A 13362-nucleotide genomic window follows, 5' to 3' on the forward strand; every position below is an offset into this window, starting at 1 on the left:
GCAGGGGAATCTGGGGTTGTGAGTATTCTGGATGCTACTCTGGGAAGGTGAAAATTGAGTAGGTGGGAAATTATCAGTATGTATGAGGGTTTGTAAATGTGTGTGGTCAGCTGCCAACTGACAGACACCCACCATGGAAGGTAGAACAAGGGAATTACCTAATTGAGCTGAAGGGAATCACAGATGATAGGTCGTTTAGTGACATTAGGGTTTTTAAACGGAAGAAGGTACAAACAGCTTTTCTCCAGCTGAAGGGGAGGAACTCTAATAAGCACCCGTCAGAGAAATGCTTTGTGATTTTGGTCCTGGTTCTGCCATAAACAGCTGTGTTAATGATGCCCACACAGCTCTCCATTCAGAGGCACTGGCTTGTCTCCTCTATTATCTGGTGAGGGGCTGGCTGCACTCTCTGTGTACTGTGCGAGGTATTCCGGCCTTCAGTGTCAGCCTCACCCACAGTACCTTGGGCTACCTGTAGTTAGTGAGATGACTCTGTGTGTTAACCGGCAAGCATTTTTATTTTAATAATGGTGCATGTATTTTTTAATATATTTCTTTATTGATTTCAGAGAGGAAGGGAGAAGGAGAGAGAGATAGAAACATCAATGATGAGAGAGTGTGCCTCCTGCACACCCACTACTGGGGATCGAGCCCGCAACCCAGGCATGTGCCCTTGGCCGGAATCGAACCTGGGACCCATCGGTCCGCAGGCTGACGCTCTATCCACTGAGCCAATCCGGCTAGGGCATGGTGCATGTATTTTAATATGCTATAAAGAAGTAAACTAGAACTTCAAACTCATGATCCCATGACTAGTTTTGCTTAAGACAAGGCTAAAGGAAAAGTTAAAAAGTAAATCTATTTTTTTAATATTAAAGTATACTAATTACAGATTAAAAATATATATTACAGATAATATACAAATAACATGAGTTTAAGAAACACTATCCAGAGCAGTAATTTTCATATTTTAATGTGCATATTGAATCAGGGGGAGGGGTTATTAAAATGATTCTGACTCAGAAAGTCTGGGGTGAAGCCAAGCTTCAGCTTTTCTAACAAGCTTCCGGTTGATGCTGAGGTTTCTGGTCTGGCAGCCACACTTTGAGGAGCAAAGATGCTGAATTGTGCTGAAAGGGGGTAGTTTGGAGTACCTGCACCTTAGATGACCTCAACATTGATTGGAGAACCGGGTGAAAACACAGATTCTCAGGCCCCAAGCCAGGAGATTCTGATTTACCAGGGTGGGGTAAGGCCCAGGATTTTACAAATGCACTAGGTGCCCGCAGGTGTTTCAGATGCAGATGCTGTGAGGACCACCTGGGAGAAAGGATGAGCTCGGCGACTGGGTAGCCACAGGATACCATGGTGCACTAAGGCCCTTCTTCATCTCTTAGCAAAGGAGCCACTTTCTTCCTGTCTTGCAAGATATGGGTCTTTGGAAATTTTATTACATAAAGTGTAATTGCTCATCTGTACTCTTCAGGAGCACATAAACACTCGCCTTTATTGTGGGAGATATGCTGCCTAACATGGGACTATGGAACCCAGAGTTCATTGAACCCTACTGGGGTGTGGCCCAAATAAGTCACCCTGTGCTGGTTTGTCGCAAGAGAAATAAATATCAGTAAAACCTAGATGAGCTGAGGTTTAGTTTAAAAGAAAAAAGAAAAAAAAACAGGAGAAAGAAAATACATTAAATAAAACAGGAATTTTTAATCTATATTTTGATTTAAAAATTTGCAAGGATAGGGTCTTCTGCTCAAGGGATTACAGAATATTAGGGTTGGAAGGGCTCTTACTTCAGCTTTATTTAACAGAAGTAAGTGAAAAATGAAAATAAATAGGTGGCTGTGAGGAACACCTCGTAGAAGCAGCCAGAGGGCCCCCAGCTGCTCTGACTCCTGGTGGATGGGTGGATGGGGGTACAAAACTGTGCAGAAGGCTCTCCATCTGTGTAATGCCAGCGGGCCGTCCTCTGCCGTGGCTGGACGCTCACCTGGCAGGAGGTGGGTCTGAGGTGTCTGCTCCTCCACCACTGACCACCGCCCCCTCCTCCGCTCACACCCCAAGCTGAGTGTCCGCAGTCTTCATCGTCATTGGTTTATGGGGTTGGGAAAAGTTGGCTTTCCATATTTCTTTTAAAATTTCATAGCTCTTTTCTCTAACCCCATCATTCATTCTATGTTTATTCATTTATTTTTTTTCAACAGATTAAAATCCATTCTCTATTTTGAAAAATTTAGTCACAATTTTTAGCAAAATCCTGCCTCTGTTAACTGCTCTTTTAAAAAATCCATTATACAATTGGAAATGTAATTTCTAATCCCTGGCGGTGGTCATGATTAATTTGCTTTATAGGTTAAAAAGAGAGATGGGGGTGGGGCGTGTATTTGCATGGAGCACCCACAAAGAGCACCCACTGCTGCTCCCGTATGTTGGTGGAGTCCAAGGATGACAGCCTGGGAGCGGCAGACGGGGTCAGCCTGCACTGCGGCCTGAATCACAGGCCCAGTTCCTCAGTTAGCCGGCCTCCGGGAAGCCACCCCGTGACGAGGCGCTGAGGGAGGAGGGCGGGGCGCAGCCTGCGTCTTTCCCAGGACCGCCCCGAGCTCTCTGCAGGCTCAGAGCTAAACTGGAACCGCGGGGGCGAGCCCAACCAAGAATGCAAACACCCTGAAACCCCAGCGGAAGTCTCTGGGCCCGGGAGCTGCGCGCAGAGTGAGTACTGATTTCTGCCGCTTCGCTTCCCTCCAAGGCAGCGTCTGCTTCCCGGGCAGCCAGCCGCCACCTTCGCTGGGCGGGCCGTGCGTCCCAGCCTCAGACCCAGTCGCTGGCTTCCCTGGGCTTGGACATGCGCTCTTCTCTCTCGGCTCTTTCCAAACGGGTTCTAAGTTACAGTGTGTTACTTGTCGATCCTTGTTGACAGATGGGTAACACTGTTTGTTGCTGGCTGGTGACCAGACTCGGCAGGGTTATAAAACCAGAGGTTTGTGTGACCCAGGAGTAATGCTGAAGGAATTAAAACAGCAGCTGTGTCTGTGTGGTTTGGCACTTTCATCTCTGGGGGGTTGGCCCTCTCCCCCCCCCCCCCCCCCCCCCGGCCCTGCCCCACCGCGGTGACCTCAGTTTTAGAGAATGAGTTCACTCACTGTAACCTCTCCATGTACCTGATACATGCTGGGTGTGGCGTGGCAGATGTTGCAACATGTTTGTTTCCGTGATCAAAACCTGAGACCCAGATCGGGTACCATCCCAGAGGGGTGTTTTGTATCTTTCAAGAATGCGAAGTGTTTTTATTAGAGATTTAACAATCTCTTTTGTACACTTAGGGTCCCAGCGTTCCTCAGTTACAAATGCCCAGGAGGCACCCCCCCCCCCCCCATAGCTGGAGAAAATGAAGCAGAGAGTGTAGGAAGCTCCCCTCAGGGGCGGGACCTGGGCACCCACCTATGCATCAGCGGGCAGTGGCTTAGTCAGCAGCCCTGGAGCGTTTGCTGTACGAGACGCTTTCCAGAGAGAAAACCCCTGCATTGCAGGAACATCAGCAAGGAGTGGCCTCCGCAGTTCCGGGGGGAGTTTGTGTTCTGATGACCAACTACAGAGTGCCTCTCGCTGATGTTTTGTTTGTGGGCGCTGAATTCAACTTTTACACACTGGTTTCTCAGTGTCTAAAAGGATATTTGTTGCTGGGAATGTAGCGGGGCAGGAGTGCTGTCTGGGTTCTAGGAGACAGTGGAGTGACATTTGCCCTGGCTGGTGTGGCTCAGTGGGTTGGGAGTCACCCTGTGTGAAGGTTCCCGGGTCCAGTCAGTGCACATGCCAGGGTTGCAGCTCGATCCCAGGTAGGGGGCGTGCGGGAGGCAGCGGATGGATATTTCACGGACACATTAATGTTTCTATCTCCCTCTCCTTTCCTCTCTCTCTAAAAGTCAATAAAACTTTTTTTTAATAGTGACATTTAACATAATCCTGCCGAGTCAGGAAAGGCCACATCTGCTGACTGATGGAGAAGGGGTAGGTGGCCAATCTCAATGAGGATGCAGCGGCAATCTGTGTGTGTGCTGCAGGGACTCCTAATGTCTGTTATAAACCCGTGAGCGTGCCGACTGCACAGCAGTGTTTAGGGAGCAGCACAGTGAAATTTAAATGCTGGCTTTGGTTCAGTTCATATGCCTTGAGAGAGGTTCCCCAATGCACTAGAGCTGTGGTTCTCAACCTTCCTAATGCCGGGACCCTTTAATACAGTTCCTCATGTTGTGGTGACCCCAACCATAAAATTACTTTCGTTGCTACTTCATAACTGTAATTTTGCTACTGTTATGAATCGTAATGTAAATATCTGATAGGCAGGATGTATTTTCATTGTTATAAATTGAACATAATTAAAGCATAGTGATTAATCACAAAAACTATGTAATTATATATGTGTTTTCCGATGGTCTTAGGCGACCCCTGTGAAAGGGTCGTTCGACCCCCAAAGGGGTCGCGACCCACAGGTTGAGAACCGCTTCACTAGAGGAATTGGTTACGTACTATTAGTGGTGAGTTCAGTTCCTTGGTTGTTCTCTGAATCGGCTGAGAATAATCCCTCTCCAACAATGAAAATTTAAAAGCTATCACATAAAATAACAGTTTGAAAGAATGAAACTGAGAGCAAGAGAGGGAGGAAGGGAGACAGGAAAGGAGGTAGGGAGGAGGAGGGAGAGAGAGAAGCAAGAGAAAGTCATTGCGAAAACATGAATTAATTTGAACTAATTTCTTAAAATCAGCCAAGTATTTGTGTTCCTATTCATTGTTTATAATAAGTTATCATTTTTTTTTTTACCTCTACACAAATCTTTATAGCTGTTTTATTAATAATCGCCACAGCCAAGTGACCATCAACTAATACAATTGGATAAAAATCCAGGGCAACATCCATATAATGGAATACTACCCTTGAATAAAAAGAAACTACTAATACATTCAAAACATGTACAAAATTTAAAAATCAGATAGCAAAGACTAAAAACTGCAAGACTCCATTTACTAGTACTTGAATTTCTGGGCAAGGAAAAAACCATTGAGACAGAAATCAGATCAGTGATATGAGAGGTCGAGGGTGAGGGTAGGAGACTGAGAGAGTTATAAGGGAAATTTGAGGGGTTATGGTAGTGGTTACACCATTAGTTACATTTGTCAAAAGGGTATCTTTTTTAAAAATCTACATTTTCTGATTGTTTCTAGTACCTACAAATATAGCTGACTTTTGTATATTTATCTTAGATCCAGCACACTTGCTGAACTTTGCTACTAGTGTTAATGATTCCTATGTAGACAATTATATAATTTGTGAACTATAAGAATGGTATTACTTCCTTTTAATTTCTGCTATTTTTATTTGTTCTTATTTAATTATGGTGGCTAAACTCTTTAATAAAATGCAGTTCCTGAACTAAATAAGAATGTTTCTAAGATTTTTACCATTAATTATGCTATTTGCTCTATTTTTTTAGAATATACTAAGTAATTTTTTTTAATGTTTCCTAATATCTCGTGTGGTCTGGTTCCTTTCTTTTGACCAAATGAAAGCATAAAGAGACTGAGTTTGTCACCCGGAGAAAAACAATAGGTGGTAGAACACAATAGTCATTTCCCTGGCCCACTATAAAGCCATCTTTCATAGTTTGCTCTGAATTTATAAGTGGGTATTGAATTTTTTTAGTTTTATTTTTCAATTACACTTTACATTCAATATTATTTTGTGTTAGTTTCAGGTGTACAGCACAGCGATTAGATAATCATATACTTTACAAAGTGGTCCCCCCGATATTTCAGGTACCCACCTGGCCATACATAGTTACTACAATATTATTGACTATATTCCATATGCTGCACTTTACATTCCCATAACCATTTTTGTGACTATCAATTTGTAGTTCTTAATCTCTTCACTTTTTTTCACCCAACCCCACAATCCCCTCCCCTCTGATAACCATCACTGTTCTCTGTATCTGTAAGTCTGTTTTTATTTTGTTTGTTTATTTTGCTCTTTAGATTCCACATATAAATGAAATCATATGGTATTTGTCTTTCTCTGACTTATTTCACTTGGCATACTGCCCTCTAGGTCCATCAATGCCATCACAAATTGTAAGCTTTCGTTCTTTTTTTATCACCAAGTTATATTCCATTATGTATATGTACCACCACATTTTTAGCCACTTGACTATTGATGGGCACTTGGATTGCTTTAATTTCTTGGTTATTGTAAATAATGCTGTAATGAACATAGATAGGTGTGCATATATACTTTCAAATTTGCGTTTTGGGTTTCATTGGATATATAACCAGAAATGGAATTTCTGGGTCAAGAGACAATTCTCTTTTTAATTTTTTGAGGACCCTCCATACTGTTTTCCACAGTGGCTGCACCAATTTGCATTCCCACCAACAGTGCATAAGAGTTCCTTTTCCTTCACATCCAAGCTAACACTTGTTTGTTGATTTATTGGTGTGATAACCATTCTGACAGGCGTGAGATGGTATCTCCTTGTGGTTTCATTGTATTTCTCTTATGACTAGTGACTTTGAGCATCTTTTTCCATGTCTATTGGCCATTTGTATGCCCTCTTTGAAGAAGTGTCTATTCAGGTTCTTTGCCCACTTTTTAATTGGAATGTTTGGGTTGTTTTTTTTTTTAATGTTGAGTTGTATAGTTGGACTATACAGAGCTTATCTGTATGTAGTCTTCACCTGGCCTTGGCAGTGCACTGAAATCTTGGTGAGAATTCGAGCTATCTACAGGGTCTTAGAATTCTGAATCTAAGGCTGTCCCATGAACTGGATTGCTTGATGTTCATGTCCCACATTTGGAGCCTAAGCAAGGATCTGACCACTCCCATTTCACTCAAAGTTTCCATAAGAGATTGAGTCCAGCCTAGTATGTGAGCTTGCTCTCTGGACTCTGGACTGGATTGAGGTCCCCTGCACAAGTGACTTAAATATAAAGACTTAGACCAGACTTTGGAGCCTCTAGAGTTGCCCATAACACAGTTGTTAGGGGAGGGAGGAGAAAGCCTTGTTACTACATAGAAGCCAGGGACTCAGTCTCCTGTGTTGTTCCTTTATTGGCTATTCTAAGAGGGTGGCAAAGAATAGAATTATCTGTACATTTTCAGTTACATATAGTTTTTTTTTAAAATTTCCTATTATGAAAATAGGAAATTGAGTTTATGTCCAAAAGGGCAAAAAAACTCTTTTTTATAATTCCATTACTATGTCTTGCCATCATCATGCTAACAATTTATCTAAAACAGTGCCTCACTGGCTTTTAGACATGCATCTTTTTGTAATATTTTATTTACAAAGGTGTATCAGGGTTCGAGGGCTTGGCCTACTGCAGAAAATTGAAACTGGTAGCCAGAATATTTTGTCATCTAGGATTCTTAACCTCTCTCATATTTACTATCCCTTAGATTATCTCTTCATTTATTTAAATTTTTGTTAAATTTTATGCAGTATTTCTATGTATCTGGAACAGAAAAGGATTCTTCCATTAGCATTCATACTAATTTCATTAGACCTGCATAATGTACCAAAATATTTCACCCTCTCAGTTAGTCAGTGTCATCATGATACTCCAAGGTTTAGGGTTCAATCCCCGGTCAGAGCACATGCACGAATCAACCAATGAAACCATACAGAAGTGAAACAACAAATCAATGTTTCCCTCTTTCCCTTCCTCTTTCTCCCAGATCAGTTTTTTAAAATGTCTGAAAGCCTTAAGGTGAGGAATGCATGCTCAGCTTTGTTACAAAGCCCACTACTCCCTATTCATACTGGCCTGATACACTCCTTCACATCACCCAACACATATTTTCATTTGCATTTTAGACCCCTGACCTACAAAAATAGACAAATATCATCTTCTGAAAATTCAATCACTATGTCATTTGAAAATTGCACGGTTAAAAAAATCCTTGCAGATGAGCTGTATACTAAGTGTTTCTGTAATGGTACAAGACATCTGCCTATAAAACGACAGCAATATTGGGATTGGTGATGTCTACAGCATACAGTTCCTTATAGTATAAAAAAGGGGGTGAGCTACAGGCAAAATCGCACGTATCAAGAGCCGCTAAGCTTTAGGGCCATAAGACTGGAGAGGACAGATATTCTTAAGGCACTACAGGAATATCTCTTCAGGGAACACCTGGGCTGGCAATATTAGCACTGGCTGGAAAGTACTTTTGAAAAGTAATTTTTTTTAATGTTTCCTCATATCTCGTGTGGTCTGGTTCCTTTCTTTTGACCAAATGAAAGCATAAAGAGACTGAGTTTGTCACCCGGAGGAAAGTGCCAATGGGTAACAATAGGTGGTAGAACACAGTAGTCATTTCCCTGACCCACTATAAAGCCATCTTTAAACTATCTACAGTCGTGATTCTTAATGTCAGGGAGTTTCAGAATCACCTAAGGCAGTGGTCAGCAAACTGCGGCTCGGCAAACTGTGGCCCGTGAGCCACATGCGGCTCTTTGGCTCCTTGAGTGTGGCTCTTCCACAAAATACCGACTTCTGCGCATGGGCCACGAAGTTTCAGTCTCACTGTACGTGCGCGCCCGCACGTGGTATTTTGTGGTATTTTGTGGAAGAGCCACACTCAAGGGGCCAAAGAGCCGCATGTGCCGACCACAGACCTAAGGGGCTTCTAGCTTATTGGGCTACAATCCTTCCTCATCCTCCTGCCCTTTCCTCTTTGTAAGTTTCTAAGTGTCAATGCCCCCCACTCTCCCTCCCCACACACTGCCTGTGACTGCTCCGTTCCTGTGCTTCAGAGCTGAATATTTTGCAACCAGGTAAGTGGGTGATAGGGCAATTTTATAAATGAGAGCACTAAGACCCTGAGAGATTAAATAACCTATCCTGGCTCACAGAGCAAGGTTCTATTTAATTCTGAAGCTCTTTTCAGTAGACTGGTCTTATCAAATCCTGTGCTCAGTAGGCTCAGTAGTTTATGTCTCGGCAGGTTAAATAGCTGAGAGAGGAATTTGTATCTAAATTCAAAAGGGCACTAGAAATCAAGATTGTGCCCTCTCTTGTTATGCTCAATATCTTCATTCTGTTGAAATTCTCTGTGATGGATGAGGTGTCCCGCTTGTGTGAAGAGGAGTATTGTACCCTGATTGGAATTAGCAGATAATAGTTTCGTTGACAAAGTTTCTTTAGACATTTTAATAGGAGGTCGAGAAGGGATAAATTAGCCATCTTTGAATATGGTGAAATTTTTAAACAGCAGGATTAAAGAATATGTAACTAAAAACTCCCTGTTGTGTAGGAATACAGAACTTTTGCTTAGGTGGAAGGATAAGCAGCAATGTTTAGATTTTACATCCATTTCAAATGAAGCCTACTTTAAAATCATTTCTTCTATTCCCCTAAATTTTTATTCTTGGGGAAAGTGGAATGAAATGCAGTAGAAGGTGCTATTCTTATTCCCATTTTATAGATGAGGAAACTGAGGCACAAAGCAGTTAAGGAATTCGCTCAAGGTCACACAATGGGCAGCAGAACTGGAATCAAACTCAAGTGGTCCGGCTTCACAGCCATTCTCCTAACGACTACAGAACACTACCCCTTTCGTATTTACAAAGGATTAAACTTGCTGTTAGTACACATTTGTGAATTTATTATTTTTATATGGTTTTCCAGAATGAGATTTTAGTTCACGCCACAGTTTTGTTTTGTTTTGTTTTGATTGTTTAAAGGTCAGCTTGGACAAGGGAGCCTTGTTATAATTCCTGCCATGAAGCCTTGTTAAGAGCCTGCTTCACCGAGAAGCTGGCTGCAAGAATGCGCATGTGAGAGGCCCCTATCTCAGCCGCCTCATGATTGGCTCTATCTCAGTGTTTCCTTGTGAGTTCCCACTCGCTTTCTGTTAGAGACATTTGAGTCTATCATCCCGGTAGAGATTAGGCTGGCAATTGGTTTGATAACACAAGGACTGTAAGAGTCCGCATGTTCTCTCACTCTCTGTTCGGTTTATAGCTAAGAAATGAACTTGAATGCGCTGTGGAAGCCAAGCTGGAAGGCTCTGAGACAGTTGTTCAGGAGAGCTGCAACTTTTTACTTTTATGCAGCAATATCAGTAGCCACAGGTGCCCTAAGTGAGCTCATAATCTTTTAGAATTTGTACAAAACTTTGCTGCTACCGAGATTCCTGTCTCTGTGTTGCCTGGAACCTAGACCTCAGCAAGCCATGCATTTGAATCCAAAGAAAATGCTGTAATGCAAAATAAGGTTGCCGTTTTTTCTTTAAGGAAGATAAACAGCGTTAGTGCGTAACTTCTCAGAGCAGTGGTCGCCACAGAACTGCACTTCCTCTCGGAGACTGAGGAAAACGTTTGAGGCTGCTGCTGTTCATAAGACAAAAATCACTGTTGTTTATGGACTTACCATGTGCCAGGCACCGAGCCAAACACTTCATAAACACGCCCTCCTTTAAGCCTCACGACCAGCTTATGACGTGGTATCATTTTTATACCCATTCAACCCAGATAAAAGCTCTGATTTGGAAGAGTGAAGCAGCTTCCCTGAAGTTACAGCTTAAAATTAGGCCCCAGGTCGGTGGGACTCCAGAGGTCAAACTCTTGTCTTTCCAATTTGACCATGTATCATTGGCTACATTATTTAATAAGCTTCACATAATTACAGTATATAACATTAGAGATGCAGCACTCCAGAATTCTTAAGCCTGACAATTTACAGGTGAGGACACTGTTCTAGGGGGGTTAAGACTCAAAGGTCACATACCTTGCAAGGGCCTTCTTCTTCATTGTTCATTATGGAGCATCTATTATGCTGCAATAGCTTCACTCACAGGTGTAAGTAAATCCTAGCTGGACAAACTTTTTCTCGGGGAAAAACCAGAAGAGGGGGGCAGGCTATCTTTTCCAGGTCGAACTTCTCTACTTCGCTTTATGTTGGGCAGCCAACGTCAGACATTATTTCATGCATTGAGCAAAGCAACCGGGAGGGGGGGGGGTGCGGGGAGGTGGCAAAAGGGGGAGGGTAAAGTGAGGACTTCTGTATTAGTGTCAACAATAAAAATAAAGTGGAAAAAAAAAAGAAAATCATTTAGGATCCTTAGAGGCAGGAACATAATGTCAGGAAAAAAGTTGCGTTTCTACTCTTTGATAACGAATCCAGGCGCTTGTTCTTTAACTTGCCCCCAAGATAATTATCATTCCAGAACAAAACCAAAAACAAAACACGCCCCACTGGAATACTGGGGTTTGCAAAGCAATGAAAATGAATCCATTTCCTCGTAGTACCGGAAGTTCAACTTCATGCCGTCTGTGGATTTTTCCTAAGCACTTAGAGTGGTCCAGTGTCAGAGCTCTTAATCAGACACTCGGAGCGCATGGCCAGAATTCCTGCAGGTTCTCTGGCTTGGATTGAGATCACAGATCAGCTGTGGCCATTGTCCCAGTTTCCAGGCAACGTTAGGATGTTTGTTTTGAACTCTGCCCACATGTTGCATCAGAGGCCAAAGCTTCTGTGCTTTTCACTTTCCAGAGCAAGCAGAGTAGGCACTATTTTTATCCTGCCTGTGTGTCCCTTTTAGTGGTCTGTTTCGGGAATGCACAGCATACTCAGCTGCAATGGAATCAACCATCCTGTTTCCCTCAGACTCGCTGTGGTCGGCAAACTGCGGCTCGCGAGCCACATGGGGCTCTTTGGCCCCTTGAGTGTGGCTCTTCCTAAGCCTTAGGAGCACCCTAATTAAGTTAATAACAATGTACCTACCTATATAGTTTAAGTTTAAAAAATTTGGCTCTCAAAAGAAATTTCAGTCGTTGTACTGTTGATATTTGGCTCTGTTGACTAATGAGTTTGCCGACCACTGCCCCAGAGGATGCTCAGAGCGCCTCGCTTTGCAGTGCTCCCCTTCATCTAGCCGGCTGCACTCTGGATTGAGTATCTCTGATACTTTCCCACCTCTAGGTCTAGCTCATGTGGAATGACAGACACATCTCAGCCTTCATCTTCATTTTTTAAAAATTCAAATATTTTATTTTAGTTTTTGAAAGTAGGGGATCACCACTTCTTAACTGTGAGGTCTTGGATAAGTTACCTAACTTCTGAGCCTCGGGTTTCTCATTTATAAGATGCAGATAATCATGGTGACCTCCTAGGATTCTATACATATCTATTGAAATCAGACAGGTAAAGCACCTGTCACATGGAAGATTTGATAGTCCCTGCCCCTCTGTTGATCACACAATTAGTGTAAATACTAAATAAGTAGTTCCCATCTCCTCTGTGAAGTCTTTCCTTTCATAATCAGAAATTGTCTCCCTCTTCTGATCTCTTACAACATCATATTGCACTTAAGTTCCTATTGTAATCAACCTTATATTCTGCATGTGCTGAGATGTGCGTATGTTGGTGCCCTAAGTAGATGTGCTGGCACAAAGGGATGGCTCAGCTTCACTTATAGGTGATCCATTATCTTTCATCAGAATCACAGTCTTGTTATAAATAATATACTTTGGTAGGTGACTGTATGGCAGGTCTCTTTAAGAGCACCGTTATTATGCTATGTTAGTAATTTAAGGCATTGCAAGAACAACGTATGCCATGGTGTGACAGCATGGCTAACAATAGACAGACCCGAACATCTGAATTGAATCAGCCTGAGGTGAATGAGCCCTCACTGCAGACACCTGTAGTCACTGGGTCCCCAGGTGCTGTTTGTGAAGCGCAGGGGAGCGCTCCTTAAAAAGCGGTGCCCTCAGCCGCCGGTTGCTTGCTCCGGTGTCGTACAGGAGGCAGCCCCGGGATTTGTCGTGTGCATGTGTCCTTTAAGTTGTACAACTGCCCAGTTGATGACAATAAGCTTGTAAGTGACTATGTATTTAATCTGGGTTATCCTAACCATTTTTCTGATGTGCTTTGAGCAAAATTTCTGGTAATTGTAATACTCATAATGTTGCTTTTGAGCCATCAGATAATACTTTTGGGTTTATTCATGCACAAATGCATACATTTATTTAACAAATAATTTGTTAAGGAACTACTGTGTGCCAGGCTCTGGAGATGTGCAGCAGCTGAAACAGGCTGTGCCAGGCTCTGGGGATGTGCAGCAGCTGAAACAGGCATGGCTCCTGTCCTCGTAGAGTTCAAGTTCAGGTCTGCCTTATAGCTCCTGTGAGGAAAGAACTTAAAAAATAGCCATGATTCCCTCTTTCATTATTTGAGATGTGTTATTAAATAAGAATCTTATTATGGTTGAGAAACATATTATTTGTTTTTCTTCTTGTGCATCCAGCAGAGGTAGTTTTAAAAGTTAAAAAATCATTATTGATTTGTCCAAG

At 42.6% G+C, this 13362-nt stretch overlaps 1 protein-coding gene across 4 annotated transcripts in view; it reads left to right on the plus strand.

Annotated features, from left to right (window-relative positions):
* CAST (calpastatin) overlaps positions 1-13362 on the plus strand; it is a 110533-nt gene that overhangs the window by 38128 nt on the left and 59043 nt on the right. Inside the window, exon 1 of one of the 4 annotated variants that reach the window (XM_081088665.1) lies at positions 2560-2721. The exons of the other annotated variants lie outside the window; for them this stretch is intronic. The gene's annotated coding sequence lies outside the window, so the exon portion shown is untranslated. Of the gene's footprint in view, positions 1-2559; positions 2722-13362 lie in introns of those variants that run through there. 4 annotated transcript variants of the gene reach the window in all.

This window comes from Myotis nattereri (assembly GCF_964212035.1).
Source record: "Myotis nattereri genome assembly, chromosome: 4".
In the NCBI taxonomy this organism is placed as follows: Eukaryota; Metazoa; Chordata; class Mammalia; order Chiroptera; family Vespertilionidae; genus Myotis; species Myotis nattereri.